This window comes from Patagioenas fasciata, chromosome 1 (genome assembly GCF_037038585.1).
Source record: "Patagioenas fasciata isolate bPatFas1 chromosome 1, bPatFas1.hap1, whole genome shotgun sequence".
NCBI lineage: Eukaryota > Metazoa > Chordata > Aves > Columbiformes > Columbidae > Patagioenas > Patagioenas fasciata.
In genome coordinates, this window is record NC_092520.1 from 114,878,452 (window position 1) to 114,904,374 (window position 25,923).

At 38.7% G+C, this 25,923-nt stretch overlaps 1 protein-coding gene across 1 annotated transcript in view; it reads left to right on the forward strand.

Annotated features, from left to right (window-relative positions):
• The window catches only part of PUDP (pseudouridine 5'-phosphatase), an 82,653-nt gene that overhangs the window by 39,727 nt on the left and 17,003 nt on the right, over positions 1–25,923 (forward strand). The gene's annotated exons all lie outside the window — the stretch shown is intronic.

The window sequence follows — 25,923 nt, forward strand, 5'->3', positions numbered from 1 at the left end:
TTTCCTGTTGCATTTTAAATCTCTGAGATCATAATTCTTGTTTCCTGATTTGCAACCAATCAGTTTGTGCAATCTTTCTCAGATAGTAGAGATGTTATGTTTCTGTCTCATTTATATAAGTTTCCAAAGTTGATTCTGAAATAGAAAACTGTAGGGAGAATATTTGGAAGATAAATTGAGAGTTAGTTAAAATAACGTCTTTTATTTTAAATTAAATTGCCTTTGTCCTTAAAGTATTTTTCTCGCTTCTTGTTTATCCTGAGTGCAACATAAATTCTGAAGTTTTTGAGTTTCATTACTGCAAAAAAAAATGTATTATATACTAATTTTTAACAAACAAATTTAGGTTGATTAGACTGTGATTGCTGTTTTCTTAGTAGAATTATAAAAGAAAAAATGGTTACACAAATACATACAAAATTATTAGCTAAGGTTCTTCAGCATTTCATGCTTCAGTTTCTCTCCTAGAGTCTAAATGGTATTTGTGTTGCCTGGGAGTACAAAGTGAATTAAGTTTGATGCAATGTGGCATATCACGAACAGTGTTAATCAAACTGGTTTTGGTTTTTGATTAGTTTTGTTTGTTTGTTTTTGTGTGTGTGTGTTGCAAGTTATCTTGACAATCTGTGTACGTGCATCAACTTTATTCAGAAACTTAAAAGCTTAGAATAGGTGACACCAAATGTACATGCTCATGTTCATGCAGGTGACAGTTGTATGGACATGTTAGGTACTCGTGTGGGTACTTGTATGGTGCATTCCAAATATTGAAGGAGTATTGAGCAGTAAGACTGTAAATCTCACTTTACAGTCAAGTGATTATGAATTTTGAACATGTTAATACTTAATTGAGAGCAAATGCTGGGAAGCAGCCCAAGATTTTGGAGGGTGTAAGAGGTGAGTTTAAAGCAAGGTTAAACCTCAGCTTGATGTTTTTTTCATACAAAATTATTCTTCCTTGCTTAACTATGTGTCTAGTGAAAAAAAAGTCAGGGTATGTTCCTGTGATGTTGTCTGGTGTGGTTTTTGTGAAACAAGATGAGAGGTGTGTAAAGAATATTTTTTCAATTGGATGGAGATGTGGCTGTAAGCTGTTCTGCAATGCTGAAAGTAAAAGAGCATGAAGTATTGAGAATTTATATAAAGCTGAGTCATAACTGGTATGGTACCTGAAAGAGAGGTAAGGAAATTTAATGTCAGCTGTATTGATGACAAATTATTATATCATGCGAGGAGCCTAATAGTGATATCCAGAGGGAGAACTTTCCTAAAGCTCTTAGTTTCTGTTGGTCTATTTCAGAAAAGTCACAAGGTGGTAACAAATTGGACAAAAACATAAAAAACCCCCAAACAAAAGAACAACTAAAGAGCGAACAATAAAACAGTGACACTGCATTGTGGATATTTTTATTTGTTCAGCAGTAAGTAGCCTTAGCTGTGTTAACAACAAAAAAAAAATTTGAAGATGGTAGTATCTGTATTATACTTAATAATTTTAAACTTGAAACGTATATTAGATAAACAAAGTTTCAGAGTGTTCGTTGTAGCTTTGTCTAGTTATTTTCTTTAACTTTTCTTTAAAGAATGCAAGTATTTGAACTCATGCTTTTCCTTTACATGAAGTTTAACAGCATTCAGAGTTTCCTTAGTGCAGATAATTTAGCTGAACTTTTTTTTTGTTGCATCTACAAAACTCACAAATCTCAAAAGTGTTGGAATTTCACCCAAACACAGAACTCCCAAAAAGAAAATCAAAACGGCACATGCAAAACTAACTAAAACATTCATGACCAGTTGCAGTGTACTGATGGCAAATGCAGTGTTTTGTCCCAAGCGATGAACTGATAGACCAAAAGTTTTGGATTTCTTGCTGATAATCAGTAACATGCAAGTTTGCAGCAGGAGGTGTAGCAAGTAATTGGATTCAAGAGAAACTGATTATTAGAACAGTGTATTTGGTGCTTAGGCTCATACATCTATGCTACATGTGATTTGAGTATTTTCCATTGGATTAGATTTACTCTGATCCCTGGATGAAAGCTGAGTAAGGTTCTTAGGAGCATTATGTCCACTTTAGCGTTGGAGATTGCTTAGGATGCACATGGAGAAGACTTCTACTTTAGTGTCCTGCTGAAGCAGCCTGGTACACACCAAACCCACTTAGTAGTAATTGCACACTGTCTGATTTGCTTCTAAACTTCACTGCTGCTCCAAGAGAAAAAATACAATGTAGCCAGTGAAGGCCAAATGCAGAATTTATCTGTAGTGGTATACCAGCCTGTGACTGTTGCTGCACAGCCATAGTTCTCCAAGTGGGCAGTTCTGAAATGGCAAAAAATGGATAGGATGTCTGCTTTAATATCGTTCAATGATGTCATAATTGTCCATCTGGGAATTTCTTAAATGTTGACCTTTTGGTTGGCAGTCTTTGGTTAACTAGGAACTTACTAACCATGATGAAACCATAGCACAGTAATTTTGAACAAGATGCACCCGCAAATTCAGCCTTGGCCTTACTATGTTGTGATACATGAGGTTGTATGTGAATTTCCAACGCTAGTAACAATTAGCTGTCATATGAGTAATTAATTAAATCAGTCAGGTGATCAAAATGTGATCTGCAGATTAAATACTAGAAATACTGTCTTTTACTAAAACTCAGTTTGGTTTGTTTTTTGGTTTTTGTTTGTTTGTTTGTTTTTGGCTTTTTAAAAAAAAAAAAAAGACGCTAAATTCTGCTCTCAAATACACAGATGCAACTCATATGAAAACCAGCTGGAGCTGTACATATATAGAAACAATGTGTGCTTGAATATTGTAGAAATTTCACAGCACGGTATTCGAAACACTGTGTCCTTTTCCATACATTTTATTTAGACAATTGAAAAACAAAATTCAAAGTATTATTTTTGTTTGGGGTTTTTCTATTATTTTTCTACCTTTATATGATTGTAATTTGGAAAATAAGTTGTTTCATATTTTTCTAGAATTGGTTACTTGCTATTTTACTATGTTTCAAATTTTTACAACAGGATCCCTTTTAAGGGAACCTTTAAAATGTGCTGCAGAGATGAAATTGGAGTTTCATTGATGGCATTACTGTGAAATTTGGTAAATTCAGCTGTATGTGCCAAGGGATGCCAAAGACAAAAAGAAGGGCTTCTATAAGCACATAGGAGTCAAAAGGAAGACTGGGGAATGTATGAGCCCATTGCTGAATGAGATGAATGACTTGATTACACAGGACATGAAAAAACCTGAAGTAAGTCAGGAATGCCAAGTCCTTGAGACTGGGGGAAGGGTTGGAGCAAGGAAAACATGCTCTTCAAGGAACAGAATCGGCTCAGGCAATATATGCATGGCGATATATGTAAGCAAACTGGATGTGAATAAGTTCGTGGGCCCTGATGGGATGCAACCATGAGTGCTGAGAGACCTGGCAGATGTCATTTCAAGGCCACTCTCCGTAAACTTTGTTCCATTATAGCAACTGGGACAAATACCAGAAGACTGGAAAAAAGGAAATGTCACTGCTGTCTTCAAGAAGGAGGGCCCAGGGAACTACACAATGCTCAGCCTCATCTTGATCCATGCAAAGGTGATGGAGCAAGTAATCCTGAAAACCATTTCCAGGCACAGTAAGAACAAGCCAATCAAGAGCAGTTAGCACAGCTTCACCAAGTGGAAGTCATACTTGACCAACTTGATAAATTTCTGTGATGAAATGACTGTCCTGGCCAACACGGGGAGAGCAGTGGCTGTTGTCTACCTGGACTACAGTAAGGCCTTTGACACTCTCTTCCATAAGATCCTCATAGCAAAGCTGTTGATCTATGGGCCAGATGAGCAGTGAGGTTGTTTGAAAACTGTCTGAACAGCTGAGCCCAGAGGATAATGATCACCAGCACAGTCTAATTGGATACCAATGACTAGTGGGTATACCTCAGAGGTCAGTGCTGGGCCCAGTCCTTTTTACCATCTTTATTAATGACCTGGTTGATGGGGCAATTTGCTGATGAAGGGAATGCTCAGGAGGATCTTGTTAATGTGTATAAATAGCTGAAAGGCAGAGTATAAAGAAGGCAGAGACAGGCTCTTTTCAGAGGCGCCAAGTGGCAGAACCAGAGGCAATAGGGACAAAGAAACATAAGAAGTTCTGTTTGAGCAAAAAGGAAACATTTCTTTTTACTGTGAGGATGACCAAGCACTGGCAGAGGTTGCCCAGAGAGGTGGTGGAGTCTCCCATTTTGGAGATTTTCAAAAGCCATCTGGATATGGTCCTGGGCAACAGATTTGAAGTGGCCCTTCTTGAGCAGGTGGGGTTGGACCAAATAAACTCCAGGGGTCCCTTCCAACCTCAGTCATCCTGTGATTTGGTGATACGCTTCACAGATTTGATCCGGAAAAAAAAAAAGGAGACAAAAGTGCTTTCACTAAACAATATCTTTCTGTTCCAGTTTGACTCGAAGGGCTCAAATTATTTAAAAACATGATTTGGAAATTTATAAATATTAGAATATTAATTTTTGCTTTAAAAGAGTTAATAAAACCTTTGCTGATTTTGTGTTTCTGTGTGTATTTTTGTATAAGATACACATCTCGGCTGTAATTTCTCAATGTCATCATGAAGCAATTTGTTTCATAGTAGCAGAAATGTTGTGCTAATAAATTTATTTCAAGTATGGGTCTAGCTCAGGGGTTTCAGACATTCTTGTGCAAACATTTATACGTGCGTCCAATATACTCATGTCATAAAAAATACATGAATTAATCATTTACCAACTTGTGGATGTGGCAGGTTAAGGCCTTTCTTTCTAGTTGTTTTGCCTATAGGTTTTCTGTAAGATAAAAGACCTTACTAGTAGTGGAATTTAAAAACAAATACCATTTATGTCCATTGTTTAAGAAGAGGAAAATGATTGTAACTCTCTTATGAAGAATCAGTCTGTTCCATTTAAAAAGTTCCAAGTGATGTAAATCATCACCTTAATTTAAAACACTATTTCTTAGCCATTTCTTCCATTTCTAATTAATTAATTGATCTCATAGTTACGAATAATATCTGTACCAAATCTAGTGAGAACTCATTAAAATTTTTCAGACTGATTAAATGGCATTAGGATTTATGAGTCTCAGTGGACTTTTTATGTCATAGAAAAAAGAAGTTCAAAGATAAATTTTCTGAGACTTTTTTGCTACAAAAGATGTAGTGAAAGAGTAACAGAGATTCAGAACATTATGACCATTTTGTAGTTTTAGTCTATATTGTACAAGGAGAAAGAGGGGGAAGAAGACTGATTTAGCACTTAACATGACCATCATTATTGTGGGCTTTGGTAAAAAGGATGCCAGAATCTATTTTTTCTTTCTTATCCCCCTGGATTTTTTTCCTTTTTTCTACTTTTTTTCCCTCCCTCTTCAATTGCACCACTTTTGCTATATGCATGTAGTGTATGTACTTCACTGACTATGGTCTTCAAATAAGCAGGTATTTTATTAGGATGTTTCTGTTATTCCTTATGTATACCTGGAGACTGAATTTATTAGGAGCATTTTAAATAAGGTACAGAAATGACAAGGGCATGAACTGCAGTTCTGGGTGGTGTATTGAGCCGTAAATTGGAGTCCCTGCTGTTGAAATAATGTATTTTAGTCATCACAGATCTGACCCTTTTCCATTTTATAAAGAAATCGACTTGCACTCTTTCCTGAATGCTTACAATTCACAAATCATACATTTTATTTTAGAAATATCAAAAGCATTATATGTAAAAATACACGGACATTCAGCTTAGTTCAAGCTGACATCAATGGCTGTCACTTCAACCTTGGCTCTGGTCGATCCTTTGGACAGGCCTACATTCCCAATTTTTCCTCAGCTGAAACACTCTCCTAAACAGGTGTTTATGGTATAGAGTGTTACTATTTACACATTCTCTGATGCTCTTTGAACTCAAGTTTTACCAGTTATTTTAGCACATTGCTAGATGTTTGCTTTTTCCAGCAGTGTATGGGCTGTGGTCGTAATGGTCGTGGTACACGTGCCTTTCAAAGCCTTTGATGATGAGGGGTTTGTAGCAGGTGCTGCTGCTCACACACGCCACGGTCCCTGCAGAAGCAGACATGGCACGTGCCAGCGACCCCTCACTGCAGGACGAGGATCAGGTGTTGCTCCGTGTCTCTTTCCAGCTGCCGGTGCGTGTTGAGGTAGAAGGCAGGATTCGGGCTTTCTTTTCAGGAGACGCTTGACTTTCTTGTCTGTACTGATGTAATTACAGTTCGTTAAGTAATTCAAATTAGGGAGTAGGTGGGTTAGAGCCAATAAGGAACTTCTGTGTCATCTGCTTTGTTGGTGCCAGCTCCTGCGCAGCCAGACGGATAGCACACTGACAGAAGGTCTGGGATGTTTCAGTGTTCCTGGTGTGTGTGTGTGTTGTTTTTGCTAGGCTTTTTTTCAGATAATTTCCTCACTGATGCACAGAGTGCCTCTTTGGGAGTTGCTTACCTTCAAGGTTGTGCTCCCTCAGTGTTCCCATTAGCCTCACATCCCATCCTGCATGGTGGCCAGCTTCCAAACAGGGTAGAGAAGATTCTCCCTTGGCAGCAGCATGTTGTGTGGTAGGGATGGTGCTCTCTGGGAGGTCGTGGGGCCGCTGGACAACCTATTCAGTGCCACAGGAGCTTGAAACTGCTGCACTTGCATACACACAGCGTGCTTAAGTTTGCAGTAAAAGCAGAGTTCACTCCTTTGACAAATGTATATTATGTATGGCAGATTGTACTGTAACTGTACGTGGGGTGATTTGGAGGTAAATGAAGTATGTCACACCATTTGTGTGTGCCCAGATTAGCTTAACTGTTCCGTGCAGACATACCCTTAAGTGTTGAGAGTGGATAGCAAGTGAAACCTGAAAGGGTGTATCTATTGGCTTGAGAACACAATATTTCTACTTGTCTGCCGTCTAACCTAGATGGGGTGTCAAGCTCAGCAGGAGCCTCCTTTTCTGACTTAATAGTTCTTTGAGAAACGAGGTTTTTACTTTCATGTGTGTATCCAAAATTGCCCAATCTCAACAGCTTGGTTCTCTTTCTCAGGAACTAGACATATCTTGCAGTTAATCTTTTGTAAAGCATAATTGTAACAGTAGTCCCAGCGCATTCCTAGAATTTCAAGAAAAAATTGGCTCCATAAAGAACATAACAGCAATCTAGGACTTGTGTTTTCCTTTTAAAGCAGATCAGAAGAGAGGGTTGAGTTGTACTTATCTTGTCCGCTGTGTGGAGTATTTCCTCAAAATATTGGGGAAAACAGCTTTTTGAGCACTCTTCGACCTGGGGAGTTCAGTCTTCCGTTTTTTAGGTTTCTTTGGGGATTGTCCTACTTACCACACGGTATGCCAGCTGTTTGCTCAGGAAGGTTCTTGACTGAAACTTTTTCCTGAATTCATAAAGCCTTTACTTTTCCTGCTCTGCAGTGTGACTGAACACTTATTTCTAGATGTCAAGTTCTATTTGAGTATGTAGTGTGTTGCTAGCCTAGCTCTTGAGTTCCTGCTATTGTGGAGCAGCACAAAATAATAAACAGCATAACTTTTTCTTACTTTTTTTTTTTCCCCCTTACCCCTCTGGAGGAGCTATTGATTTCAAACAGATACTGGCGTAATTTAAAGGAACAAATTATTAACAAATTATACCTTTAAACTGCCTGTTAGGCAATTTAAGTAGGCATTTTATGTGTTAAGATCTTCATCTTGAAATACTGTTAAAAACTTACAGCTTGGGATGAAAAGATCACAGCACTCTTGTGGAATGTGCTCTTTATGTGATGTGCTGCTGGACAGTCACCACATCTAACAGTACAGGACTTCTGAAGATCTGCTATACACATTCACCTTTTCCCTAAATCCCTAATAGGCCACTTTATTATATTTACAAGACAAAGGAAGGAGACAGTTATAAAATTGTTTGTTTTGTTTCCTTTTCAATTATCATGCTCTCAGTTCACATGGTTGATTTTTCTTCCTGCATCTCTCCTGAGGCATGTGCGCTTGCATGTGCACCCTCCCACCCCCCTGCCCCGTTCTGGCAGTCTTTATTGTATATTTGTGGAAGAAAAATGAGATGTTGCATGGCTTGAAAGTAATTTGGTTCTTAAGTGTTCCAGACGTTGCCCTTGTTACTGTGGTGCATGTTTATTTATGGATGTATTTGTCTTGTGGAGATGAAAAAAGTCATTGAAATTCCATGCAAAAAATAACCTGGTCAAGGTTTGCTTTCACTTAATGTATCTGACTGGAAAAGGAAAGAAGGATTATAATTGGTTCTTAGTCTTTGGGGTACCCTACTTGGGGGGTGGGGAGACAGGAATAATTTTTTCTTCCTTGCATTTGTCTTGATAATGTATCAAGTCGCTGCTAAGGGACTTGATGAAATGTGATGCAGAATAACAAATTATGTTCTGCAGCCTTCTATTCTTCTACGTGAGGTGAGTGTATAAGCACAAAGAGACTGGTACACCTCCGAATTCCAAAAGCATTATATTCAGATTAGCAGGTCACTGGAGATGCGTTGCTAATTGTTTTAGGGAACTCATTATGGGTATTATCACATATTAATTATGCATGGTAAGTAGTAAAAAGAAGGGGGGCAAAATCCTTCTTTTATGATAAATTGCTCACTGAGTTATCTTTTCTTTCTTTCAAGACCTTGAGCGTTTTTTGGAGATGCCAAACAGAGCAGTCATTGAATAATTAGATTTTAATTAACAGGAGTTTTCACAAAAAATGTTTTTAATGTCTTTTGGGTTATAGCAAGCATGAATAAATCTTTCAAAAAGATCTAGTGTGCTGATCCTCTGTATCTCAGGTTACCTTTGTAATCACCCCCAAGCTGCTTGTAACAATGCTTTTCAACAGTTTCAGAACAAAGAATGAAGACTGAAACAAAGAATTGCATTGTTAGCAGTATTTTCTTGGTTGCTTCTTTGTGAATTATTGTCATGGAGATACCTCAGGAAACCTTTGGAAGACTAAGGTCAACTATGTGTTTTTTTTAATGCACTGAGGCTGTGGGAGGGAGAGTTAATTTGGTTGCTTCGGGTTTTTTTGTTTAAGTTACTTGCTCTTTGTGGAGATGCAGTTGTTGGTACTTTTCAGAGAGCTGGTATTCGTGGCAGGGTTCTGCTTGTTCTGTGGTGTGGTAAAGGATTTTTAGAGTCTGCTTTTTGGCACAGTTGCAGAAAACTTACATACAGGTCCGTCAATCAACACTGACAAATTACTTGTAGTCTAAACAGGGAAAAGCATTTTGCTCAGGCTGATTGCTGTATCACAAAATAAGTGCACTTACAAAATTATTACAAAATTTACTTTGTAAAGCAATGTTTGAGAATTTTTTTACTATTATTTTGATAGACTAGTGGTATAGGGATAAAAGACCTTGTAGCGCATGTAAGAGCTGAAGAAGTGCCAGCTTTATCTGCTAAAAAAAGGGTCCTGAACTTTTCCATTCCAGCATCTCTTTATCTTAGAACAATAGCGTGATTCAAAGACAAGAAGGAAATGGTTCAAGGTAAGTTTTGATAGGAATGAAGTGATTCAGATTTAAAGTAGAAAACAATTCCAAGCAGTGATAAAAATACTGTCCCATTCCATCAAAAAAAAGCTTTTCTGTCTAAATAGTACTGAATATAGGAATTGTTGTTCATGCTCAGATTCAGCGTCCATCTTATTTGGTACCATCTCTGATGGCAGCTAATACAAGAGGCTTAATAATAACATTTTAGCTAGAGTGGGATAGTTTATCCACTTTAATTCTGTTGCTCCGGTATCAGGTCATTGAAGGCTCTTTTTTAACCAAAAAAACCCACCAACTTTAGTAACCCTTTCATAGTATTAGGTTTTTTCCTTGATGAAGATGACTATGTGGGACAATGAATTCTGTAAATCTTTTGCATAAGTTCTGAATTTCTCACCTTTTCACTTATTTGAATATCAGACTTTTTTATGTTATGTATGAGAAAGATAAGAAATAATTGATCTGTCACTCAGTATTTTAGGTACTGTTCATCACGTCTCTTTTTATTTCTTGCTCCATAAGTAAAATACTTTACAATCTGTTCAGATTTTCACCATCTGAAAGGGTTGTGTTTGGGCTTTTTTTTGGCTAGGTAAGGGATAGTGGGGGCTGTTTCTTAATTTTTTGTGTCCTCGTGAGTATTCTGATTGCATTTCTTCAGACCCTTCCTATCAAAAACATTTTAACATAGAATATTGTCTGTGGCATACAGTACATAGAGTATTCCAGATGAGACGGCACTATGTATGTCTATGAATATATACAGTATCACCCAAGCTCTGAGTTTTAGCTGAGCTGTCTACAGTGATGTCCAGTGCTTAAACTGAATGTTACAAGATGTGCATGCAATTTATTTTTTTCCAGCTAATGTGTATTGCTTGCTCTTCTTGACTATTTTATTTCATTTGATACTTGACTGCCCAGTAGACTACCTTGTCACTCCAGGATTCTTACAGATATTTCTTATCCCAGCTAACCTACATAACTTTGTGTCATCAGCAGTCTTTACCAAGTATAGAGGTAAAGCTTTACTAGCCGATGACTCCCTGAGCGACACCAGAATTCTTTTTAAAATACATTCTTTTTAAGATGCATTCTTTTTAAAATGCATCTACAACTAGAACTTTCTAGAATAGTAGCATGGTAATGAGAAATGATTTTTAATGTTAGTAACTCCTTCACTTCACAGTTTAGTTGCTTCAAAGCCTCAGGGTCTTGCTGACCAGCAAAGACTAGCTGGTGAGATTTCATCCATTACTGAAAACTATCTTCTCTTGCAGAACATGTTTTCTGCATTAGGAAATTGTTCTCTTTCTCCTGAACAGATACTTGGTCACAGTGCTCCAGGACACATTATTGCATCCTGCAACTTCAGACTAAAGAGTGGAAATATTAGAGGTTGCAGCCTATTGTCCTAAGCTTCAAAGCTATTACAGACTCAAAATATTACTGATTCAAAAAAAAATGCCGTGGGCGAAAAGCATAATAGTATGTAACTTATCTTATGGCTTTCCACTTTCAATAATGCTGTTATCCCAGGGTAATGCCAACAGAACCTTTTATTCCACGAAGAATGATCATGTATCTTAGGTAGAATGTATTTGCAGTTTTAAGATTAGCTATGATACATCATTTGACGACTGCTTTCAGTTGTGAGTTTTTAAGTTTTCAGGCAGAAAATTTTCATTGAGAGGATTGTTTTTTTTCTTAACCTTCAGCAAAAAGTGTTAGCAATTATTTTAATGTTTTCCTCAAAAGATAACAATATTTTCTAATTATAGTAATAACTAGTATAATGATCATATGATAACTTCCATGGAGCCTTATATCATGCAGAGCAGGTGTTTGAAGTTTGGGAAGCTGGGAGTCCTGCAGTTGGTGTTCTAGGAGTCAGGAATAATGCTATGAATCTACCATACTGTGACCATTACTAGATCTGGGAAAGATCCTGCATTTTCTGATGTTTGCGTGCTGTGGCTACCTACTGTGTACACGATATTTATATTTAAGTACACATTAAAACCTGAGCGGAAAAAAAGCATCAGATTCACGTACACTGCATGACAGGCTTGGAGTCTTCACTGGACAACTGTCAGAGCACTATGATACATATAAACATCTAAGTCTGTAAGAAGTACAGATGTAGCTTGTAGAAACTAATAACTCCTCACACACACACTGACTGGCATTTATTCAATGAATGCTGTGCTTTTTAAGTGAACAACGTTCCAAGTTCCTGTTTCAGATGACAAGCAGGTATTGTTCCTCAATTTTCCTCAGAGTTAAGCAGTTAACAGAGGTAATTTCTGATAGAATTAAGTGAATCACCCAGCTCTGCATTAGCTGTCGGCTGTATTCTCTGTTGCCTTGGTCCAGCATGGAGCAAAAGTGGTTTAAGCAAGACAAATTTCAGTTAATAGCTCAGCAATAAGAAGAGGAGGAAGAAGAGAATGTACCAATGATTCCTGAAAGAGTGTATTTTTAAAGAAACTGTTGAAGAAGGATGAAGAGTGTAGGCATGGAGATTGTACAAGGCACAGAGGTCAGCATGATATAAGACCTACAGCTGAAAGTGGGAGAAAGAGATAAAGAATGCAATTAAGTGAAAGGATAGAAGATGTCTAGGGAGTAGAAGGAAATAAAAGCAAGACATACAGTAATTGTGGGTAATATAATAAGATAATATAGGGCCTCGAAGGTGAAAATGAAAACTTGAATTTGTGACTGCATTAAATAATCCATGTAGCTTCATTATAAGTTATGAAGAGTTAATAGTGTGCAATAGCCCATTTGTCCTTAACACTTTCCCAAACACTTTTTTTAGGGAGTATAGATGGAGAGTCAGGAAACAGTAGATAAGGTAATGACGTATATACTGACATAGTAGAAGCATTTATTTTTTGAGGCTAAGCATTCTGTCTCGAGAGGATTAGTAGATGATGTGACAGGGCTAACATTACAGCAGAAACTCTTCAAAAATTTAGGATGCTACATGTCTAAATTTAAAATCTCATGAAGATAGTGGAAAAAAGTCAGCTGCAAATGTGTGCTTTGGCATGTAGCTCAAAGCAAAGAGGTTTTCTTTAGAAAGCCTGATGTTGGAATTTCATCTTCTATTCTGTCTTGCATTAACTAGTAACTCTAAGGCATTTGGACAATTTATTACTGTCCCTTTCTCCTGTCACTTCATTTTTTTTCTTGTCTTAGCAATCAGTTGAAGAGCAAATATGCTTGAAAAATGACAGTTGACTTTGAGGAGGCTCGTGGAAGACTGTTTTACTGATATCTTACTATTTACATCTCTTCTTTACATCTGTGGTGTTAGTATATGGCAGCCTTAAGTTCCTTTAAGATGGTTAGTATTCAGTGGAATAACTTTCTTCCTGTTTCCCTGATGGTTTTTGGAACTGCTTTTGTTTTAATAAAACACTGTTAATGAAGGATGAATGAAACATTCCTTAAGTCAATTATTCAGAAAAGGCCTTCAGTGTAGTTTCTCTCAGAAATTTTGAAATGTATCCATTCTTTGCAGGAACAATTCAGTCTCACCAGCTTTCACACCATTTTAAAAAATCTGTGAATTGAGTCCTTAGCTTCTCTGTCTGAGTTGAGTATGTGATCTGGCTTTGTGTAAAGTGATTACTAGTAAGAGCTTCAGGCTCAATGTCAGTCCAAGGATGAAGAAATCCACCACAGAATGGTGTATTTTAATAAAAGGATTTCAGTTACTCGGCAGTGTGAAGACATAATAATGCTTGTGACATGCTGTGCTGTATTGCTTTAGGATCAGACTGAACATTGGAATAATAGCAGCATTGAGAAGAAAGAAAAAATAGGATGTCTGATTTGAGCATCTCTTTTTCTCCTGTTGAATTCTATATTTAGCGTAGTGTGTGGTATGCCAGGCCCTAGTTATAGAGACCTGTGAAAGAAACTACTTGGATTCCTGGTCTTGCATGTTAGGAATCAAGCAGCATGTGATGCATAAACTTGCACAGAATTTGATAGATCCCAAGGAAGATCCGACACAGGATACAGCTGTGAGGTTGTTGCGATAAAAGCTCATCAGCAATCCCATGAAAAATGGTCATAGAGGTGATGGCAGGTGAGGGATCCCAAATCACACCCTGCCCAGATGCTACCAGACCCACCACGGGAGCCATCAGCCCGTCAGAGGCCCATCTCCACGAGGCTGAGGAGCACAGGGTCCTGAAGGCAGATGAGAGTCCAGATTAAGGGCTCAGAGGGAAGGACAGGAGAGCTGTCAAGGTGAATCATCCAGCCATGGGACCCATCAAGATGAATCACTGCTGGATCCCTTTTTGGATTGAGGGGAGATGCTGCCTGGGACATGGAATGAGATGCAGGGGAATAGCATTTTGGGATGTATTACAGGGAAACAGAGGGACAAGGGGATAAAAAAGACTAGACGAGTGTAAAGATGTGACACGCTTATCAGGCCATGCCTTGCTCCTGACCGGCACAGTCTGTCCTGTCTTACAAAATTCCACTCCTAACTCTTTTCCTGGCTGAAGGGCACCTGTTGTGCGTCTGTCTGTGTGGCCAGCAACTGGAATCTGACCCTGGGCAGAGGTCCATGTGTCCACAGTGCCAGCGGCTGGAGTGAGCGTGGGTCTGAGTGCTGGTGACTCAACAAAACCAGGTCCCACTCCCTGGGGTGGGACAGCCGGTCACAGAGGCCTGGCCCATCTCAGATCTGGTGGCTGGACTGAGTGCACGTGAGTGAGCGAGTGCTACTGAAGAGCTGGCAGAACGAGCCTGTGGGTTCATGCGAGTGCTCAGTGTAACAGCGTTGAGCAGTGTGGCTGGCCGTATGTATGAATATATTTATGTACCTGCTTGTGTGCATGTGCCTGCAGGGGATACATGCTCAGCCTTGCTACTGTTGAGACCAGGGGGCACAGACCTGCAACAGCCTCCCCTTTGCCAGGCTACCCAATTAGGCCCTATTCCCAAACAGCAGTAACCTGTTCCCCAGGGTCACGTTTCTCTCCGTAAAGAGCAACTGGATAACCATTTCAGGTGTGGATATTCCAGGTTATGTATCTTCGTCCTTCTGTTTCGGTCTCTTCATAAAACCCCTCCTTTCTAAACATCTGCCAGAGCTGTTTGAGCTCTTCCACCCTAGTTTCCGTGTTTCTACCATGTAATCTACATTAGATCTACAATATTTTTTTCTTCTCCCATATTTTTGTTGCAGTTCTGCTGGGACAAGTCTTGCCCCATTTGAGAACATCACCTTATTCTACCTACTTTCTGCACCTCCTGACTCAGGAAATGGGAGGTCCTCATAGTCTAGACATCAACTAAGAGATCAAAAAATGTCTAAAGTTAGTATTGATTATATTATCATAAAATCATCTTAGTTTATGGTAGGAAAAATCTTTCAGTTGTTCAGATGTCTTTTGATTTTGCTTTTGTATTGCAGAGGTACCAGGAAGTGGAGTGTACAAGAAACAAAATATTTCCCTTTGGCGTGACAGGCATGGCCTCTTTGGGGTAATAATTGCTATGACATGCAGTAGATACAAAAGTTCAATATCCAGTGTACTGGTAGTATTCTAGAAATTACTTTTAATGCTTAGAAGTATTGAAAACTGAACCAGAGGACAGCTTAGTGATACTTAATATATTGTTTTAACTCTTCTGTAGAGTCATTCTGGTTGGAATGAACTTTGCAAAGTAACTAATCCAACCTTCTGAGAGCAGGTCAATAGTAAATTCAGACCAGGTTGCTCTGGACTTGTCCAGTCCGTTTGTAAAAACCTCCAAGGGTGAAGACCACACAGCTTCTCTGGGAAACATTATCAAGTGTTTACTTCCTGCTGTGTTTTGTTAATTTTTTTTTTAATTTAATTCCCTTCCCTTTTTATATCTAGTCAGACAGAATCTCTCCTGTTTCAATTTAGGACCATCACCTCATGTTCATCCTATGCACCTTGGTAAAGATGCTGGCTCTATCTTTTCAGTAATGTCCCCAGAGATACTGGGCAACTGCTGTTTGCATTCTTCTGTAGGCTGAACAAGCCAAACTCTCCTTCTGCATTTCCTCACAGGGCAAGTTGCTACAACCCCAGCTGTGTCAGCGGCCCTCTGCTGGACTTCCTGAAGTTTATAATCATCTTTCTGATTTCTTTTTTAATTTTAATGACTAATGAACTTTTCAAACATAATCCTTGTATATTTGAGAATTAGGATACTAAATAGTAACAGAATTTCATAGTCAAGTGCGGCAATGAGGAACAACGCGTACGGATGCAGACAGAGACACACAGGCACAGAGTTCTTGTTAACAGAGAAAACCGAGCCAAGCAGAGCCGAGCAGTCTTTTATTAACAGTTCTCAATTTATATGTTTACAGATACAGGGCTGGACCAAGACGTTAGACAGTTTTTTCAAAAAATGTTATTCTTAACACACCACACTCATGTTGTGACTGTTTTCAGTCACGTTCTCACACATAGCTTGTGAGTGGCGTTCCGACCAACTCATTCACACGCGCAGGCCCAACATACATATGAGGGCGGTTTTCCAACCCGAGATATCATTCTCACTGGCCTGGGCTATCACTTGTTACACTCATAAAAAACATACTTCTGTATAATCTGTCCAAGGCCCTTAAGCTGGAACTGCACATCCTGCAGTTCCCACAGTCAAGCTTCTGCTCAACAGATACTATTAACTCAAATTACGAGCCAAATAGCCTTCCACAATTATTTAGATTTCCTTGGAGCTGTCATTTTGCTCTGTGTTTAAACATTTGAAAAACATACAGAAACCTGACACTTCTTTTAGCTTTCACTCATGGCTAGGGACTTGCATAGCACAAAATACACAAAGTAAACATGGAGCTGGTTTGTTTCCCCTTCTACTCTCATCCATGTTACCCAAACATGGGGGGTGTTCTGCATCATCTGGGCAGACACCGACCTCCTTTCAGTATCATGACCACCTCTAATTTAAACTGCTTCTCATTTCTGTGCCCCTATTTGATTTTGTTTGATATAAGTTACTGATAGCAAAGTTTGGTTGTTTTTTTTTTTTTTCCAATAGAGATAGTCACTGTAAAAGTCTGTTTTAATTTCTGACTTTATGCTTTTTAAATCTTTCTGCAAATAAGTTAATGAATACCTCTTTCTGTTTCCCTTAGAATTTCTTTCTTTACCCTGCCTTCTTTCTTAATTCAAGTTGAAGAAAAGGGACAGATTGTTTAAGGAGAATCTGGATTTTCTGTTTACAGAGAAATAAATGTTCTGAAATGAACTGCAATTGTATATGTTGTAAAATTGCTTTTGTTTGACAGCTTAATAAATCTCAATCGAAGATCTGAATGACTAGAGGTATTAGAAGCTTGTCTTGCCTGACAAAAAACAACCAACCAACCACCTTTTTGCATTTCTTTATAAATACACCAAAGGGCTCAGTATTATTCCAGTTGACTGTGACTCTTATGTTATTTGCAACTGCCTTTACTTATGGGTCTTCCATACAGTTTGTATTTTTTTTTAATGTGGAGAGCATAAGAAAAAATCACCTTAATTGGCAGCATTTTTTAAATGCTGTGGTTCTTCAACAAGTACACATGTTCGTGGTGCAGACAATGCAGTGCCAAACCTTCTGTTTACTTCCAAAACTTTTGCCAGTGTCAATAAGCTTATAAATTTTGGAGATCTTAAATCAATGTTTTCAAACCTACACCTATGTTTATCTTGTGAATTCATCTGATTTTTCACTTTCACGCACAGACACGTGAGACAATTCCACCATATATTCCAACTGCAACCACAGTCAGCTAGGAGTGGGAACCAGGATTGTGAAAGTGTTTAAGGCTTGGCTATTGATGTCATGACTAATTTAAAAAGTGGAGAATTATTTGTTAGTTGTTCAAAACCAGATTTTTAGTAGAATGCAGAAGTACACTGAGATGAAGAAAAACAAAAATCTGTCTTAATTTTTCCTGTGTGCCTTCTTCAGACTCAGCAACAGTTTCTGGGATGGAAGCACTTAGAGAAAACAGTAGGAAACTGAGTACAAATATTAGTAAACTGGACTGTGTCTGGTACATACATTCAGTTGTGTTGAAGATAGATACTTAGTATTTATCAGCAATGTTACATGGAAGTGTGAAATACCAGTTACTGCTTATTTTGCTTAGTCTGTTAGGAAGTTCAGCGAGGACCTCACCCACTGCATTCTTCAATTAGATATCATTCAGACAGGCATATGTCATTGCATATGTTTGAAGATTGAACATTTTATGTAAATGAAATATTAGATTATGTAGAATTTAAGACTGCTAACTTTTGTTTATCAGTGCCTTTCCGAAACATGTTTGATGCTCTGCTGGTGGTACTTTTATATTGAATTGAAGAAAAGTTTTAGTTCCTACCAAATCCCTATCATTTCGGGAGTTTGATTCAGTCCTAACAAAATACGGAAGTTCACAGTATCACAGTATCACAGTATGTTTGGGATTGGAAGGGACCTCAAAAGATCATCTAGTCCAATCCCCCTGCTGGAGCAGGAACGCCTAGGTGAGGTCGCACAGGAATGTGTCCAGGCGGGCTTTGAATGTCTCCAGGGAAGGAGACTCCACAACCTCCCTGGGTAGCCTGTTCCAGTGCTCTGTTACCCTCACTGAGAAGAAGTTCTTTCTCAAATTTAAGTGGAACCTCTTGTGTTCCAGCTTGATCCCATTGCCCCTTGTCCTATCATTGCTTGCCACTGAGAAGAGCCTGACTCCATCCTCATGGCACTCACCCTCGGCTCTTCCTGAGCTGCTATTCCTGATATTTTATGCATTTGATGTTAGCTTTATAAACATATGCAGTTTTATATCTGTATATATAAAAGTATATATCTATCCAGGGATATATGTAGATACATATTTTAAACTACATATATGCATTTGTATTTAACAAATGTGTTGAGTCCAGGAGCCTGGTAGGAACAAGGCTGCTGCAGCTCCATGACCCCAAATCCAGCCAGTAGCGAGGCTGAGAACTTATTTCCAGCAGTCACACCAGCACACACAGCATATATGATACGTACATACAAGCGTACACATTTCAGCCTCCTCAGAATGGCACAGCAGAAGCACTGAGTGCTCACACAAGTACACAAACTACCAATGGCTTTGTCCTGTTCCTCTCTCTGGCTGGTCAGGATGAAGGTCTGTTAGTGCAAAATATCTGCATAGCACAAATGCAATGAGGATCCTTCCAGCAGTTGGATTTAGGCACTCAGCTGACAATGGATCCTGGTCTCCCCAGTTGTTGGAACCTGAAGGCATGAACCTCCAAGGCCACAGCCTACTATAGCCCTTGGTGCAGATCCTTCTCCCCTTCCTCTCACCCACACCCACACAGTGGATAGCTTAGACACAGCCCAGCACATGGTCCAGGATCCTTGTGCTCCCCCCATCACTTCCCACAGAGTCTCTTCTACACACAGATGAGTCTCTCAGACAGTTCCAGGTGCCATGGTCTCTGCAGCAGCTGCCCAGGACTCCCTGTGCCTGCCATGTCCTTCCAAGACTCAGCATTGCCTGTGCTCTTGCCTGATTCCCAGGCCACCTCACCTACTTTCCAGCTAGTCCAGTGTGCCCTTCACTAAGTGCTTGCATGTGCATTTGCACACCCATCCTTGCTGCAGGTGCTTCAGCTGTGGGCACATGGGACACCTCGTTCCATGGCAGGGTTGACACTGAGACCTCCATGTATTTCTGCAAATACAATAGTAAGCCTTTGCCCAGGAAACCATCAGAAAATAAGTTCAATTAGAGGAGACAGGACAAGCAGTGCTGGCTGAGGTGAGCACAGCCGAGCACATGGACTGATGTCCCCTGCTCACACCCCACCAACCCCTTCTGTCCCCCATTCCCATGGGATGCCTCGACCTGTGGATCCTTTCTTGCTGGCGCATCTGGGTGGATTTCACCCTTCCCCATGGTTCCTCTGGCACTAGGAGTGGCTGGTCCAGGGGGCTCCACTGCCCTCGCAGGGCTGCGGTGCCCCCACTTCCCCTGCACCTCCTGCCTCATCAGGCAGCACAGGGATGAGCTGCTGGTGGCTGCTGTGGTGGGCCTGGGAGCATCTGGGTAGGGTGTTATTCAGGCTCTACTACCTTGTTGCTCCTGCTGTGCTTCTTCCTGTGTGCAAAGATGAGCACTTTTGTCACATAAACTAACATGCATACATATATATGTATTTCTAGATGTGAAAATGTGCAGATCCTTTTCAGTAGAAACTTACTTGGCAATTTTCGCTGCTAATGCTCCATAGATGCTCATTGGACTTGCTAGTAATGTGATGTTTCATAACCACAGAAGATTTGGAAGGAAAGATTCTTATTAATTAAAAACTGTCAGCCTAAGCTGTGCTACTTTTCTCCAAGGAGGATAGTTAGGAAGGCACCTAAGCAGGGAGAAAAAATTTTAGTTGATAGGGAAGTAGGAGAATATGTGGGAGTGAAGAACCTCGTCTGGCAGCCTGCAGCACTGCCACTGCTGAGCACAAGAACATCTGATTGAGAAAAACATTTAGAGTGTCATGAGCAATGTCTGCTCTCCAAATAGATGCAAGATGCTGGTAATCTGAAGAAGCACAAAATGACAATTGTCACTCGATTATGTAAGATTTTCTTCCTCTTTCTTTTGGTTATGAAGTTAAAACTTGACCTGGCTAAGATTACAGTAACATTAGATCTAGATGGAGTAATTGTTTCTCTTTGGTTTTAACTAATTATCTCTTGATACTCAATAGAACTGCTTGTTAAATTACTACTTGTCAATGAGAAGACTGTTCTGCATGGCTTTGAAAGTATTGAAGTGTTTAATTTCCAGCTGCAGGGTCATTGGAGAAAATATAAGTTTTAGTGTCTTTTCTAGCATTTCTTTCCTTTCTAAGACTAGGATTTACAAAGCTTTGAAGAATGGGAAACAGATGCACTTAGCTACACCTTCAAGATCTGCAAACTCGTAACATATATCCCCAAGACAATCTCAATGTATAGATCAAAAATTTTAGTCTTCAATCTTAAGACATATTTGCCATCTCATTTAGAAATTTTCTCTATTCATTAATGAATCTTACCTGTATCTCACTAGAAGTAGTTAAAATCAATTAACAAAGTTTTAAAATATAATAGAGAGAAAACACTACAACTTCTAATCAAAAAGAAATAGGGAAAAAATTACTTGAGATATTTCCTGTATACTGAATCATGATGTTTGAGATTCTCTTTTACTTCTTCAGCTGACAACCTGTCCTCCTTTTTTTTTTTTGTAGTCATAGCGTATTTTACCTGGTAGCCTGAATATATCTTTCAGTGGATTGTGTGGCAGTGATACTTTGTCACCTTGACACACCTGCTGCAGTCTGGTTTCCCCAGGGAATGCTTATATACTGTCTGGGACCCGAAGCTTCCAAGTTATCAGCAAAATGCTGCTCATAGCACTCAACTGCCTGTCAGTTTATCCAGATTCTTCACAATACCTGTGGCACCATCTATTTCTGAACTGATTGTGTTGCTGTATTAGAACCGGTTTCTTCCAGGTCATGTGTTGTGATGACTAGAGCAATGTAAAATCACTGTTCAGTGTATGCCATAGTAGTCTGACTAATACATAAATGCACATAATTTTATTTTAAAAAAGAAGAGGTATGACCTGTGCTTAGGCAGAGGCAACTTAGTTTTTTTCCCAAAACATGTATGTGTTATAAACACATTAACTCTCATTAGGTGCTTTTTCGTGAGTTGACTGCAAACATTTGTAGAGAAGACAGTTTGCCTTTCACTTAACTGTGAGGAAATGTGCTTGCAGCAGTATTGGGGTGACTGAAACACTTTCTAATGGAGTATTTTATATTCCTATCATAGATTCGCTAATGGTCACTTAGCAATATGTATGTATGTTTTGCACATTTGTCATTCAAATCTTTAAATTTAGAAGTTCTATTACAGTACCATCTGTCTCTGTACCAGTGAGGCTGGCTGCACACAGGAAAGAAAAGCAAATTGATATCACATCCACAGAAATAAAAAAGATCATTTTGATGGTTGATGGACACCAAGTTGACCATGCAATGTGCCATTGCAGCAAACGCAGCTGATGATGAGGAGTATTGCCAGCAGGTTGATGGAGGTGATCCTGTCCCTCTACTGAGCACTGGTGAGGCCAGTTCTGGGCTCCCAAGTACAAGAGACATATGAAGCTACTATGTGGAGTCCAGCAAACAGCCACAGAGATGATTAAGGGACTGGAGCATCTCTTGTATGAGGAAAGGCTGAGCGAGCTGGAATCATTTACCTGGGAGAAGAGAAGGCTCAGGAGGATCTCAACGTATATAAATATCTGAATGGAGGATGCCAAGAGGACAGACCCAGGCTCTTTTCAGTGGTGTCCGTTGACAGGACCAGAGGCAATGGGCACAAACTGAAACATGGGAGTTCCCTCTGAGCATCAGGAAACACTTTCCTACCATGAGAGTGACCCAGCACTGGTCCAGGATGCCCAGAGGGATGATGGAGTCTCCCTCCTTGGAGATGCTCAAACACCATCTGGACCTGTTGCTGGGCAATTGTCTGTAAGTGTCCCTGCTTGAGCAGAGGCGTGGACCAGGTGACCCCCAGAGACCCCTTCCAACCTCAGTCATCCTGGGATCCTGTGATTCTGAGTCCATATGAGATTTATGTAGCATTTGCTTATTTTCTGTGTGTGTATATGTATTATGTGTGGCCGTCTGTAATGCATAACATTGTAGCGCAATAACATGGCAACAAGCTTTCGAGTAAATTCCAATGGTCACAGGGAAATTGACACATTTAGTTTAAATGGGAAATCAACCTTCATCCCTTTTCCAAAGACTCACTCAAACTGTTGGAGATCAGCAAATGCAGAATACTTCCAATCAGTGGATTCATTAGGTAAGTGGTGATTCTTACTTTATATATAAAATCATTATTGTGTTGGATGAGCAAGTAGTTTTCACTTAAGCATATGGCCTGTTGCAGTGTTTTGAGGACTTTGCCCATGAGAGGTCAATTTACAGGCAGTTAGGTGGTACTTTTCCTTTTAAATTAGTCTGCTGTCTGTCAGCTTTATACCCTCTTGACATCTGAACAGTATTTCTGTTTTAAATATACAGATGAGAGGTTTTATAAATACAAATGATATGAAGAAAAAGCTGATGAGAGCCCAGATAATGATAAACTTGTTTCCTTTGAAGAACTGAGTACAAGAGAGAAGTTACTCATGGCAGAAGTTGTGTGACAAGCATACTCAGTAGTTGCTGTTAATATGCCTGATATTCCCAAACTAATGTTGATGTTAAGCCATTGTCACGACTTTGTTAGTTACTAATCTGTTATATATTAAACTGTGTAAGCCTTAGGCCGCTGAGAAGGAGACTATCTGTATAAAGACCATATATTCACCATATATTTATACACATGCATACATACACAGAGTTAAATAAGCGTGTTTTTCTATTTTGTTCATGGTTTACTTTGAAACATTCGCTTACATCTTATGCCCCTTATTCCTTTCACTTGAAATGACCTGTTACTCTGCCTATAAACATACTTGAGTCATTGGTTGAGCTGACTAGTAGCATTCTGGAGGTGGTCTAGTAGAAAAATAGGCACAGCTTGATCACTCTGTGTCATCTGTGCATTAAAAAAAAAAAAAAAAAAAAAAGAAGTGTTTCCATGCAGTATTCTAAGTCATTAGATGATATTATTAGGGGAATTTTGACAGAAGTGTTTTGAAATATATTGCAACAGTAGATTAAGACTTAAATTCCTTTCTACATGTTAATTCACTTTTAAGTGTATTAATTTTCATCTTTATTGCAATATTTGAACTTGGAGTTTGCAGCAGGAAGAAACTTTTTACGGGTGTAGTCTGGTTTACTGATTGATTCACACAAACTTGATATTCACTGGCTTTCCATCTTGCAGTTTTCACAGCTTGAAATACCTTGGTAATTATTTCTTCCCTAAAATAAACAAAGCAAATGGATACAAAGAAGCTAGAGATTAATGTGAAAGAGATTGTTTCTCTTCTGAACTAAAAAAAAAAAAAAAAATTACGTTTTCTTTAAAAATTTCCTCTTATTCTTAATATTTATTTTTTTTTTTTACCAATAGTATTTGTATTGATCTAGTAGATCTTGCTGTGCACTTAAAGTTAATTCCTCATTCAGATTTAAGAGGGTTCTCTCAATTGAGCTAATTGTGTCTCATAATGAATAGTTCAAAAGGGGTATATCATACATAGTGTATGTACAAATATGGTGGTTATTATTCATTTTGTTACTTTTGGTGGTTCATTCCATGTTCTTTAGAAATACTGTATTTATCACACAGAATTACTTTCTCAGGTAGAGAAAATGTTGCAAGAAATTTTAATTTCTGAGCTCTGTTTGCCTGCACAGGCAAAGCAGCTTTGCCAGCTAAGAGTCTAAGAAACCGTCTTTTGAAACCATGAGGGCAGTTTCTTAAATAGATCTGATTATTGATGTAATAAGGCATTTCAGTTCAGTTGTGATATTTTTAGATTGCTACAGCAAAATAAATTTTGGAATTGCGACATTCATAACTGTAATCCCATGCCCACAGCTGGGCTTGTGTTGGAAGAGCAGGTTCTGCAAAACTTTGGGCACCTATTTTGTGGTTTTACACATACAGTCTGCTTTAGGCAAATGCAAGGCATGCCAGGAATAAGACTGTAGTTGGGAGGGGTGAACCTTCTGTGATTCAAACCATGGCCAAAAAGGAGGATTTATATTCCTCTTCAGTCTTCCTGGTTGCTTACAGCTGTTACATGACTGTTCTCTGGATTGTGAGCCTGACAGAACAGTTTTTCTGTTGGGATATGGAGTTGATTCACAGAGGGGCACAGAAACACAACACCCATCACTGGGAGACACATGGAAGCGCACACCCCTTAACAGGAGATTAAAGAAAGAAAAGGAGGAAACAACCTTTCGTTGGCAGCAAACCACTAGTTTGGCTCAGCTACTTTTAAAACTACCGCCCAGGAACAGGTTAGGAGAAAATTGTCGAATTTGGTCGTATTTGCTTTTATCTTAAACATGTACATGGAATTTAATCTGACATATGATGAAAATACATTAAATTGAGGCATGTATTATCCTTGCATAGATGTAACAGAATATTTTTACAACTCTCACTGTTAATACTACTGCTATTTTATAAGTTCACATTTTAGTAGAAATAGTACTTTGAAAGAAAACACTGAAATAGTTCCGTTTTAGCAAATGTCCCCTGAAATGACCCAGAGTCAAACCTGTGTACTATTGTGTTTCAAAATCTGATCCTTTACAGGTTTGTGTCCCTTTATGATGTTAATTTATTTATTTTTTCAAAAAGGTGTGTTTATTTCAGATTTTAATGGTTCTTCCTAGTGCTGTTTATCTCAAGCTTACTCCTGTTCTTTGGCTCTTCCAGTTCTTAAACCCTCTTATGAGGTGTGACTCTCTCCAAAATGTTACACTTTTTAAAGATTTTAGGAGTTGCTCTTGGGTTTGGATTGTCCTGAAGCTGGTGCTATTAAGTTATTCTTCCAAGCAATATAACAAAATAATCTTTCTTTTTTTTTTTTTTTTTCTTTTAAAAGTTACAAAAGCAAATTTCCAACAAAAGGTCTTTAAGTTCAGGTGTTCAGGTGTTTACCCAAGTTAAAAAAAATAATAGTTAATATTTTTTACAATTTACTTTTGTACTTTGTTGTCCACCTTCCTCTTAGAAAATCTGTATTGAGAACAGAGAATTGCCATTTTTTAGTACAAGTACCTGCGTCCTGTAGTTGAAATATGTAGAAACTTATAATTAAAATTTTATTACTGCTTTGTTTGAATTACTTAAAGGTGCTAGTTTGTGACTTTGTGCTTGGAGTTTTATGCTGTTGATCTTAGAAATTCTCTAAAAGATAACTTTCAGCTGTTTGAAGTTTGAAAACAGTAAAACAAAAAAACTCTTTTCTTTCTTATCATGAGAGTTAAAGTGTAACATGGCTGCATTTCACCAAGTCACTCCAGACCTGTGACACTGTGTCATGTATGGTTCAATGGGAAGCTTGTACTGAATAGGAAAAAAGACCTTTGCCATGACTCTTTTTCACTCCCAATGAAGACGTATTTAAAGGTGAATGCCTCTTCTCACCTTCTTTTCTTTACTGAAGAAATTAGTAAACTACTTTATGTCTGAAGCATATGTGGGTAATTATTAGCACTTCTGTCAAAGATTATACACTAGTTAAGATGATGTTTAGATCAGATTAAGGTAAATTGCAGTATACAG